Here is a 12,574-nt window from a genome sequence, read left to right on the forward strand (position 1 = left end):
CCTATAAGGGGTGACGATCTCAGAATCACAATCCCTATCCGTATCCTAGGTCCTGTGATTTTAATTCATGTCAGGCTTCTGATATGGAACACCATCTTCAGAAGCCTCCCTAGACAGGCCATTCTGATGTTCCCCCAAGAAGAGCCAATGTATCGATGGAAGTGTGAGATTGAACCTCAGTCATGTACACTTCCAAAATATGCATAAAACCTCTGTGACTCACATGAACTGAAAGGCAGTTCTGGCAAGGGAAGCCAGCTCTTCAGGGGTGTTTTCCTGACATTCTTATGATTAAATGCACCGTGTCCTTTGTGGAGATTAATATTCCCCATCTGGGGCAGAAGTCCTTATCGGAGAGTCTGGCTGGCTCACAGCGCACTAGGCAGCGGCTCACAGTGCACTCCGGATAGGATAAACCATAAAGGGCTAACCACAGAGGCTCAGAGGCAGGTGTCTGGCTGGCTTTAGTTCTGGAAAGGTGAGCTCTTTTAGCCTCAGGATGTTGCCTAACCCATTCTATGTAGGGCATTTAAATCTCCCAGCTCCCTTCCAAGCACCTGAAAAGCAAAACAGAAGGAAAGCAGAAGGAAAGAGTAAGCCATGTGAGGATGAATTAGTGGAAACCCAAGCTGAGAGGAAAGAACGCAACACATTGCCTTCCTACTCAGCCATGCTGCGGGCTCCATACTTACATGGTGACAATGGGCATCTCTCTTTTTTTTTTTTGGTTTTTCGAGACAGGGTTTCTCTCTGTAGTTTTGCGCCTTTCCTGGAACTCACCTTGTAGACCAGGCTGGCTTCGAACTCACAGAGATCTGCCTGCCTCTGCCTCCCGAGTGCTGGGATTAAAGGCGTGCGCCACCACCACCCAGCCTGAAAATGGGCATCTCTTATAGTGAATGGAAGAGAGAGAAGTGAGCAAGGACTTGGAGAAGACAAAAGAGAATCTGTTTTGTTTTTTTCCAACCTTGAGGTTTCAAAAATCAAACAAAGATTCTATAACAAATAAAAGCCACCTGGCCCATCTTACCCTTCCCTGTTTTTGCATTTCTTTAGCTTCACTAACCCTATAAAAATCTCTATTAAACAAAATTATCATTAAACTGTGGCTCAGATGTAGAGACTGAACCTTGGGGTGTTGAAATGCCATGTGAAAAGCAGTTCTCATCTGCTAAGTGATGGAGCTGGACCGGAGGCTGGAAAACACAAGCACCCATGTGGACTATGCTCTGTATTATCTGACAGCTTGAAATGCTCCACAGGCTCTGATTGCAGTCTGTGGAGACCCTGGGGAGCAGACCCAGGATCTGGATGGGTCCACACCACATTCCTCAGTGTCATTTTCAAGACAAGGTGAGAGCTAGAACCACGAAAAAAACAGATTAAGGCGTGTTGGTGAGAAGTGAGCATTTGAGTGACTGCCTGGGCATGGGAACCTGGTGACTGTAAGAGGCTGGCCTCTAAAAGCCAACTGCCTACGTTTGGATGCCTTCTCAATCATGCCATCATGTCCCAATCCTGGATTCACAGGCATAGGTGTAAAACAGGCCAAATCTCGAAGCTGCTTCAAAACAATACATGAATTACATGAACAAGCTGGAGAGTGCTCAGTTAGTCGACATCGAAAGCACAGCAGTAAATACTGGCTGTTCTTACAGTAGACAGGTTTGCAGATAAATTTTTTGCCATGTAGCACCCACCCTCATCACTGTCCATCTCCCACAAGCAACTGAGTCAATAGGTTTAGAATCTACAAAATGTAAAAATCCTGGTGGTACTCCAAAGATACCTCTAATTCTTATCAGTGCAAGATGTGGGGGTCATTTGCTCTCCCTGAGCCCATAGTTAAGAAAGAACACTGTCTAGGAAGGAGGACTCTGCCCCAGGACACCACACAGTGGGCTCACGCACTGGTGGCCTAGCTTAGCTGGACAGGATGAGCCACCAGTGAGCCAGGAACTGCCCGTGCCAGATGTTAGGTGGGCTGGAGTATCACAACGTCTAGGGCTGAGGCTGGAGAACCTTCACTTCTAGTGGCTGAGGAGTGGCATGACCATTGAAAACCACAGAGCAAGAGGAACCTAGGGAGCTGCCACGGGCCTCTGGAGTAGGAAATCCTTCTATTTGCTATTCCTCTAACTTGACTGACTTGTCTTCAGAAGAGGTGGTTAGAAGGCATGGACACTTGAGCATGGTTTTCTAGATTTGATGTATCTCCTAGGAGGTGTTCCTTGAAGAACAGGCCAAGTTAGCCAATAGCAAGCAACCTTTCTCATGACAATAGTAGCCGAAGAACTTCTGGAGGGAGCATCGGGCTGTTGTGAGGTGTCACATTGGAGGAAGGTGGGGTTCATCTTGGGGTGGAACTAAGGAGAAAGGGAATTTGGGGGACAGACATTAGCAAGAGATCTCTCCTTTCTTCCCATTTCTGCTGCAGACAGCCTGGACCATGAGACTTTGCGCAGAGAAAGTAAAGTATCCTGGGACATTAACTACAGGACATTCCACACAGGAAGAGATCCTGTAACACAACAGGGAGTCAAGTTAATCAAAGTCTTGGGATGATTGCCTGATAAATGACATGCCATTAATTATGGCAGTTTTTACTGTCTTGTTCCTTTCTCTCTATTTACTTTGGATTGCCTCTTGGGTCAAGTGTGAAGTTGTTGTTCTCACCCCCATAGTCCAGAATCCAAGAGCACATCTGTGCCTGGGACATAGCAATCAAATAACCAGATGTGCAATGTGGGGCTAAGTGAACCCAACAGCTAAAGACACAATCTGGCAACAATCTTCTGCCATTTGAAACTATTTAAAAAAAATAACAGGAAAGCTTTTGTATTTAATTTGCTTGATCCATATTTTTTTTAAGTATCGTTTAAAAAAGGTATTTGACATCATTAAATGTTGAAGCAACTGTAACTTTCCTACGAGTCTGGTGTGAGTGTAGATAAACAACAGTCACTTTAGAAAACTATTGGAGGTTGACTATGTGACTACCTTATGAAATACTGATTTAATTCCTATGAATATATCTAACAGACATATACAGACCTGTACACCAAGAGAAGCATACAAGAATGCTAACTATTGGTGCCCAATGTGGGGCATGAACCCATGACCCTGAGATTGAGAGTTTCATTCTCTACCAACTGAGCTAGTTGGGCTGAGTGATGCGCTGCGGGGGGGGGGGGGTGTTTGCGGAGGAGCACAAGATGTAATAGAACACAGGTAATGCCATGGCCATGTGACAAAACATAGATTAATAGAAATGGGTTAATTTAAGATGAAAGAGCTAGCTAGCAAGAAGCCTGAGCCATAGACCAAACCATTTGTAATTAATATTAAGCCTCTGAGTGATTATTTTAAAAGTGGCTGTGGGAATGTGGGACCGGGCCAGAACAGAGAAAAGTGTCTGGCTATAAACTATCACACTATTCAAAAAAGTCAATGCACTGGTGTTTCTCTTGAACAGCTTCAAAACCCTTTAGGGCTCACCTTGCTCTAGCAACTTACTTCCTGCAGTACAGCCTCTTGGACTTAGAATTCTTCAGGAAAACTCAAGCACCCTGGATAATCTATGCTTGTGGCAGTGCCCTTGACCACTGAGGGATAGGAACAGATAGACAATGGATAAATGTTTTCATCCCTTGCTCTCCCTGATAGACTATTCTGAAATGCATTTCCTAAGTCCCCTGACAAAATGCTGGTAGCCACATGTCCACATTCTATCTTTGCTTCTCTTCCACATCACTCTCTCTGCTCTGCTCTCCTGGCACCTGGGAAAACATTCCCATGTAGATTGTCAGCAGGCAAAATTCGCTCTCAAGCTCTCCTATGTGGAAAACCCCAAAGAAAGAAAACTCAGATTTGGAAACAAAATGAGTAGATAAATTGTGGAATATTCATAGAAAGAAATGTTGCATTCAACTGTTCTAAATAGGGATGGATCTATAAATACAAAGTTAAATCAAATAAGCCAAGCCAGCAGATGAGGAGAACCATGAAATGCTGACTTATGGGTATAATGTGGCTTTGAATGCATCAACTCCCACTAGTTGTGGTTACCTGCTCAAGATTAAGCCAATGAAAATTCCAGCATGAATGGGGAAGGGGACTCAAGACTCCTCCCTTGGCAAAGCAGCCATTGGCAGTTGGTAGTTTCTGGATGAGGGAGAGTCATTCTCCTTTATAGACATGGACAGTGGTAGGTCCCATGCCTCCATGGATAGCCCCACAGCCATGCATATACGGGAAACACTAATTAGACTCATGGAGTAGTTATTAATAACAAAGAAAAACAGCAGACATGAAATTGGGAGGGAAATGGGCTGAAGACTACTAGGGAGGGTTAGAAGGAGATAGTGGTAGACATATAGAATCAAAACACGTTGTATAAATGTATGCAAATTTCAACAAATAAATAAAAATTATTAGTTTTTAAAAGACAGATATTTAAAGTTATATACTTAGGAGTGGAATATGGCTTAGCAGTTAAGAGTGCATACTGCTCATGCAGACAACACACATTTCTACGACCCACATGGTGGCTCACAACTATCTATAAGTCTCTGTATAACTCAGAGGATTTACCCCATCTTCTGATCTCAGTATTCTCTACATGCACATGGTATGTATGTGTATACCCAGCCACACCCACATGCACATAAAATTAAATAGATAATTTAAAAAAATAAAGGTTACACACTCTATATTCAATTTATGAAAAGTTCATATGTAGTCAGCTAAAACTGAATCTGGTGATCAGTTACATTTGAGAAGAGGAGCAGGGTAGTGACGGGTAGGTTGGAAATTACAGAGGGATTTTGAGCATATAGTCAATATTCTATCTGTTGAAGTGGATATTGCTGAATCATGTTCACTTTTTAATAATTCCTTGAGTTAATCTTTTCAGTTTGGTCAGTTGTGTTGTGCTTGGAATAAACATGTTTTTAAATGAAAAAAAACTTACGATGAGCAATTCCTTTGTCTTATTCAATAACAATATTCAACTTTGTTTCAGAGAGACTACCATTTATATTCATGGTCCATAGTATGAGACACCAACTTAGCTTCCTGTCTAGATAGGAAGTTAAAGGAGTAAAAATGGCCCTAAGAACAGTGTGTTTTTCTTTTCTTTTCTTTTTTTCCCATCTTCACTATTTTTTTATTCTTTGTACAAAGTCTAGCATGATCTGTTTCACTGGGTAGATAGTCTTGAATAATCCAAGGTCTCTTAGTCCAACTTAATAAAGCCTATGTCCTTCACATACTGACAGAAACACTTACTGCACATATTCAGCCCATATTTTTAGATCAGACCGTGGTGGTTAGAGCAGACTCGGCAAGAGCGAGAACCCTGGGTGAACTTGTGTTGGTGACTCCAGGATGGCTGCTGGTGACCCACCTTGCCTTCAGACGGCCAACGAGGAAAAAGGCTGGGACAGTGTGTTTCTAAACAGTGTTGACTGTCCACAGCTCCAGCCAAGTGGCATACCAGTAAAGTGGCACTGTGGAAAACCAAAAGCAAATGATGGCCTGAGAGAAAGAAAGAGGGAAGGAGGAAGGATGACGGGTGGGGAGAATGGGAAGGGGGAAGAGAAGCGGAAAGAAGAGAAATAAAGGCAGATCTATGATGCTGGCCATTGCTAATGGTGTAAGTAATGCCACAGTGGATGTTCTCAGGGTCCCAAATGTCACCGAGTAGTTCACAACATGTCTGTGCGTTTTCTCATCATCTTTCAAGAGCCCTGTTACCCCACCTGCTCTAAGCAATCAGTGTCATGTATGAAAATGGCTCCAGTGTGTTCTGATCATGGAATTTTTTGAGAAAAGCCAGAAATCTGGATGTGCTTGTGAAAATTCTTATTGTAAAATATGTTGACAAGTTCAAATTTTTTCAAACACTTGAAAAATTGAGAGTGGGGAAAACATTTCTGAAAACTAGATCTGGCTCTCAAATTGCTGTTTTTGACCTCTGGTCTTCACATTAAACCCTCCGTAGAAGGAAGGTCTCCCAACCTGAAAAATGAAGCTAACTTTTAGCACATGTACAGTGTAGCCTATGAAATCTCCACTGTATAACTGTAAGACACAGAAATGAGAATTGTAAGACTCAGAAATGAGGATTGGACAACCTGAGTCTAGTCCAGTTTTACTGTTGAAATTATGTAGCTGGGCCTCAGTTTCTCCGTCTGTACTAGGAAACTTTTTGAGAAAGAGTGCCTGGCAGAACTTCCAGGATTATATAATGAACATGAGTGAGACTATCCTTGGGCACTGAACAAACTTCACAACGTGGTAGACACTGTTACGTGGTTCTGGGCCATTACAGAGGGGCTTCGGGCTTGAAATTCACTCCATTCTCTCCTCCTCCTCTCAATTCACTAAATGGGAGCAGGATCCTTCGGTCCAGCTGGACTTACCAGCCTGCGAGGAAGGCCTGTCCTTAAGCTTCGTGGCATTCAAGATGTCCCTGGGGGCAACAGTTCAGCTCTCTGAACTTTGTACAGAAAAAAGCCCCCGGTCCTGGCATTGGTTACGGCCAGGTTTGTGCTGTGTGGCTCTGCCCTTGTTAACAAGGAATGTCATTCAATGTCACTTCCTCCTATGAGTTCCTACCTCACAGGGATTGTGACCAGAAACATCAACTGTTTCAAAAGCTAACTCTGCCTCTGGCGCAAAGTGTCAGATGAAGTTAATTACCCTATCCTTGACTTACCAAGGCGTCTATTCACAGTCGCTGGATGGCCATCTGCCCAGAGGTTTGTGAAAATTTGATTGTCTGTCTCTTTGTATTTAATTTGGCCTTCTTCCCTCTGTTATTTTAGAGATTCAGCCAGAGTTAATATTTCTACAAAATTCAGACAGGTTTGGACATGGAGATTCTGATCTAATCCAAATTTGTGGGCTCAGGAATGCTCCCAGGAAGATGCTGGCGTGTATTTTGCGGAAGAAGGCTCACATTAGGAGGAAGAGAGAGTCAGACTTGAATACCCGAGTGGGCAGTTAGGTAGCTTAATCTGTGCTGTTAGTTTATTTTAAAATGCTATGCACATGTTCCCTGAAGAGAGAGGGTAGGTAACTAGATTATCAGTCTAAGGCAAAAGGAAAAAAAATCAGTAATATTGATCTTGATTTTTCTAAATTTTTGCTGTTCTGTTCATCATAGATCTTGTATTAATTTTGATGTTTGGACTAAAATACATAAAAATTTTAGATATAAAATTTTGGATTAAACTCTTTTTTTTTTTTTGTCCATTTGTGTGTTGGTTTGTGGCAGGATCTGACTCTATAGCCCACGATGACCTGGGACTTCTTAGCCTAGGCACGCCTTGAAGACATGGTGATTTTTCTGCCTCAGACTCCCAAGCGGTAGGATTATTGGCACGAGTCCCCATGACAAATCATCTGATTTATCCTGATTACTGCATTTTTTCCAGAGACCTTTAGTTATTGCCCTTGAAGCCAGTGTGCCTTCCCCGTCCTGCCTACAGCTACTTTACTGAGTCCAATGAGTCTGCTAATGACAGGTACTGAGTACACTTCAAAACTGTCCTGGATCATTTGAATCTAACTTACAACATGACTCTTCTCACAAAGGCGTGGTTTCGAGGTAGGACGGACACAGACAACACAACAAACACAGACCACCGACCTAGGAATCCAAAACCCAGGGCTGGCTTTAATCTGGGTGCACTCAGGTAGATGGCTCCATGCATTACTGTTTCTCAGAGACTACATAACTTCGGTTTAAAAAAATAAGGAGAAGCACATTTTTCTTTTTCAAATGGTCTCTAACATGTCATAAAAAAATATTTATTTTATTTACTGAATCTTGGCGACAAATAATAAAATTTGTGGGAGGAAACTCGGTTGTGTTCACTGTCTTGGTTACTGGATGCAGTAGCTGGGAGTCTGCTCAAATAGATCAAGACACCCCAGTCACAGTCACGGGAGAGCCCTGCTGTTATAGCCCAGCAATGGAACAATCCCTGGGATACCCCCATATCCTTTGCCTTTACAAAGTACTTTCTCTCTAATACCCCCACTCAGAAATCTGCCCAGCATTCATTTCACAGGTTTTTATCCAAATCAAAGTCTTATTTTATTGACTGACTGATTCCTTGAGAAAAGGTCTCAGGTAATCCAGGCTGATCTCAAACTCATTTGGCCAAGGCTGGCCTTGAACTCCCGATATTCTTGCCTCCACTTCCCTCCGCCCACCAAGTGCTGGGACTACAAACTTGTGCCACCATTCCTGACTCTCAAAGTCAACATCTGTCCCAGGAACATCTGAAGAGGCCTGGCCAATGCCTGTATCTAGCTGCAAAGGAGTTTGGGGGAATGATCTACCTTCTTTCTGGAGATACAGGATGCATACATGAAGGCTTTGAGTCTCGTGAGCACACTGGGTCAGTTCTGGGCAGCTCCAGGGGATGGCAAACGCCTGCACTAACAGGTGGAGGGAGCAGATGCAGACAGCAGGTGTTAAACAGGCCCCAGAGCAGGAAAGTAAAGGCTCACTTGGAGCATCCTCTCCTCTTCCCTGGAATCTCACACTGGAAGCCACCCTTTGCCCTGCCTCACCTAGATGAACCGTTCCAGGCCAGGAATGTGAGAATTTACACTGAGATTATCCCTCATGTGTCTCCATGTGTCCCTAAGTGTCATTCACTTAGACTCTCCTCATTTCCTTACCGTAGGAATTTAGTACTAACGCAACAGCTCTGACCCGTGGGAGGCTCTGTGCACTCATTAAGTCTGGAAATGCCTGGGAAATGCATCTGCGAAGGCTCAGGGCCAACTGTCATCATTATCATCAGCCTACAGACACTCGCCCAGAAGGCAAACTATCGCAAGGTCTGAGATCCTGGCCCTAGCCCATCCCTTCAGTTCGACCTTGCCTCAAAATCAATGTCTTCTTAGTTTCTTTGTTATGGATTCTTCATGGCCCAGGATGCCAGCCCCAGCGTAGTGCAGTGGGCTGCAAAGGAAGCCATGCACTCCCCCGGAGGAGCTCCTCCTGGAAACTGGAGTGGGCTGAAGCTTTCCTCCTCCTGCTTCTGCCCTAGGCTAAGTCACATAAGCTTTGATTTGTCGTGCTTAATACAGGTTTCTCACTCTTTGTTTCGGTTTAGAAGTTATACATATAGTTCTCTCTCACACACACATAGACACACACACACACCTCTCTCTCTCTCTCTCTCTCTCTCTCTCTCTCTCACACACACACACACACACACACACACACACACACACACACACACACACAAAGGAGCGGGTATGTATCTATCTGTATAATTGCTACACCCCCCCTTTTTTCCTAGTGTGAACTGGTTAAGCCAGGACCCATTGCCTCTCCATTACAATCCTCCAAAAATGTGGAAAGCAGTTAGTGAGCGTTTTTTTCTAAAATAACTTCTACTTTTATGGAATAATCTTCTATCGTTCTTTCTTTTCTTCCATTTTCCATCTCTTCCTCTCTTCATCTCCTCTCTTTCCGCTCTCTTGTTTCTCTCTCCTGTCTTTCTCTGCTTTGTCCAATCCCATTGCTCTCTCTTCCATCTTCAGGGTGGCATGACTTTCTCCCTGACTCCTGATCCCACTGCTTCTCTTGTTATAATCTGGGTGCAGATTATAACAAGCAAGAGTCCTTTTCAATGTCATCTTCTTATCTATGCAGATTACACAGCTTGGTGGTTCTGGAGACTCGCGCATCCTACACGGCACTGCATGAACCAGTTTTTCTGGATAACTGAACAGGATTCCAAATACAACTGTCCAAGTGGAACGCTGCACTTAAGCTCCTGCTCAGAGAGTGAGTGGGAACAGAGCTCTAGTCCATGCTTCTCTTCCCACGCCATGTGCCCTGGGCCAGGCTGCACTAAGTGGAGGAAAAGGCATGCTTCTATAATTCAATGACTAACCATATAGCTCAGTCTGAGTGACTGTTAAGCAGGTACAGATTGGCCTTGCATAACTGCTCCCTGTACCACATCCACTCAGGTTAAATTTACTTGTTTACTTATTGTTTGGTTGGTTGGTTAGCTTTTGAGAGAGGGTCTTTCTATGTATTCCAGGCTGGCTCTGAACCTATACTCATCCTCTGACCTTGGCCACCTGAGGGCTGAGATTACAAGTGTGTACCACCATGCCCAACTTGACACAGGCTGTTTAAATCTACATCTCAGAATGAACCTCCCATGCTTTACTCCCCAGTTTCCTATTAAGGGCAAGTTGGTGGCATTACAGCATGCCACTGTGAATCCACTCCACCCCATTTCTTCATAACTTAATTTGCTTCTCTACAGAAACAGTGGAATAAACAAAGATTATAAGAGTTCAATCATAATTGCCTATTAGATGGACTGCAATTGTAAAAGAATAAGTTATGGAAATTCTACTCTATGTAATGTTACTTCAGCATAAAAACAATAATCCCAATAAGAATTTATTTTTTGGAAGGCTCATATAACTCGAAGGAGGCTGGTATTCAGAGAATAACAAGTTTAATTAGGGAAGAGGAAGTCATGGAAACATCTCCAGGATGCTGAAAGGACTCTTTACGTGACGTTCTCAGAGACTTCAGAAGATGCCAATGTTGCTTCTTTGTTTCATCTAGCTTCATTCCAAAGCCCTGGGCAGTTAAATCTCTAGAACTATTCTTAGTTTATGAGACTTAATGCAGCTTGTCTACTGCCTCACAGATGGGGCCAAGAAAAGAGACAAAAAGATTATTTTCTAATGAGGTAAACAGGCAAGAGCTGGAGGAAGGTGGGAAGAAGGTTGGCATGTGGGCCACATTGATGTGCGTTTAGCCCAGCTCCCAAGTGGCATGAACCTTCTTTGTTTTCCATATCCACCTCTCAAAACCCTTTATTGAACTCCTTTCCTATAATGGGCATTGTGCCAGGCTGTGCGTGATTGGCTAAACCGCAAATTCCCTCATGGTGCACCAAGCTACCCATCTTCACATTGATTTTGGGACCTTTCCCCTAATTGACAATCAAAAGATGACAACAGAGAGGAAAACACACCTTACCTAAAGAGAAAGCAAAAGCGTGGGTGTGCGGGGCAGATGAGGTAGGCAGTTGGGTTGGGCTAGAAAAGAGAATTCCAAGGGAAAAGGCAGAAGGGTGGCTGTAAAAAGGGGGCAGATGAAAGGATCCTTGCTACAGGTGGAAAATGACATGTCAAAACACTAACATGACAGCAAGGACAGACTCTCCATGTCCCACAGATGTGTCTGTCAGAATGGCACCGAGGTTGGTTTGCAAAGGCTGACAAGAAGACACAGTGGATGGATGCGGCAGGGTACAGTGACCTGTCATTTTCCTATGGTGCTATTTACCTATAGCTCTTAACTAGTTAGCCAAGGCATTGCTTCTTAGGGGTCAACACAGGAAATAAAACCACTGGCAGAGACGAGGTAGAAGAAGTCAGGAGAGTTGCCAACAGAGTGTAGGTCACAAGGCGAAGTTGTCCATCAGATCCAAAGTACAGGAGGAGGCTGCTGCTGCGATTGTAATCAGGGGTTGCTACTGCTTCGTGCCATGAACTAGAAGCTGAGGCAGCTCTGGCCATCCCCACATCTGCTGCACTCGCACACCAGGCACCACAGCCATGGAGACCTCTGCCTCCCATTGCCTCATAAACCCTAGGCAAGAGCAGCCCCTGGCCCAACCAGATCTTCACAGTGTAGCTGGGACAAAACCTGAAGAGGTCACCTTAGGCATCCTAAGATCTCCATGGAAACACCCAGTCACATAATGCATTTCATGATGGCCTGAAGGTAGGCTGAGCGGTAAGACCTTTAGACAAGTTACTTTCTTCTGAACTGAAGGAGTTCACCGTGGAGCTGCCGTCAGGAAGAGACAGAGACAGAGAGTCTCTCCTGTGTCCCTCCGCAGCTTCAGAGTTACCACCCTTATTTGAAACTCGCTAATTCTCTTGTCAGTATACTAGCAATTACATTATCTAAAATTTTATTGACTGAATCTATGTTGTTCTTCCTCAGATTACACATTTTCCAAAATGTACAACAAACAAGCAAGCAAGCCCTCCCCCCAAAAAAATCTTGGAATAAATAGACATTAGTCACAGAATGGCTCTATTGATTATATTATTGTCTCAAATTCTTAAGTCCCACCAACACTGTGGGTGCCTGAACTTGGCCTGATAAATGGTCAAGTGGGCCTATGGGATTACTTAATACTGTGTCGTAGTAGGCAGTAACTCTTCCTAGGCCGTGTCCCATACCCCCCCCCCCCACCCCATTGTCTCAGTCCGTTCAGCCTGTGAGAAACACTGTGAGGTAAAGGGATTTCCTCAGCAGCAGCAGAGGAGTTTCTCACAGAGCTGGAGGCTGGGGATTAGGGAGCCAGCACAACAGGCTTCTGCTGAGGGCCCCCTTGCAGACTGCAGGTTGTTGTCTAGCTACATCCTTGTGTGGTAAGAAGAGAGTGAAAGAGCTTTTTGTGTTGCCTTGAGAAGTCACTGATTCCATTCACAGGGTTCTGCCCTGGTGACCTAACCTAGCCATTGCCAAACTCCTAATACATCACAGAAGGGC

At 44.1% G+C, this 12,574-nt stretch overlaps 1 pseudogene; it reads right to left on the reverse strand.

Moving 5' to 3' along the window:
• Positions 1–3,211: 3,211 nt before the first annotated feature.
• Positions 3,212–11,646, reverse strand: LOC128113831 (uncharacterized; annotated as a pseudogene).
• Positions 11,647–12,574: the final 928 nt, after the last annotated feature.

Source organism: Peromyscus californicus, unplaced genomic scaffold, assembly GCF_007827085.1.
Source record: "Peromyscus californicus insignis strain IS unplaced genomic scaffold, ASM782708v3 Scaffold_18__1_contigs__length_77618521, whole genome shotgun sequence".
NCBI lineage: Eukaryota > Metazoa > Chordata > Mammalia > Rodentia > Cricetidae > Peromyscus > Peromyscus californicus.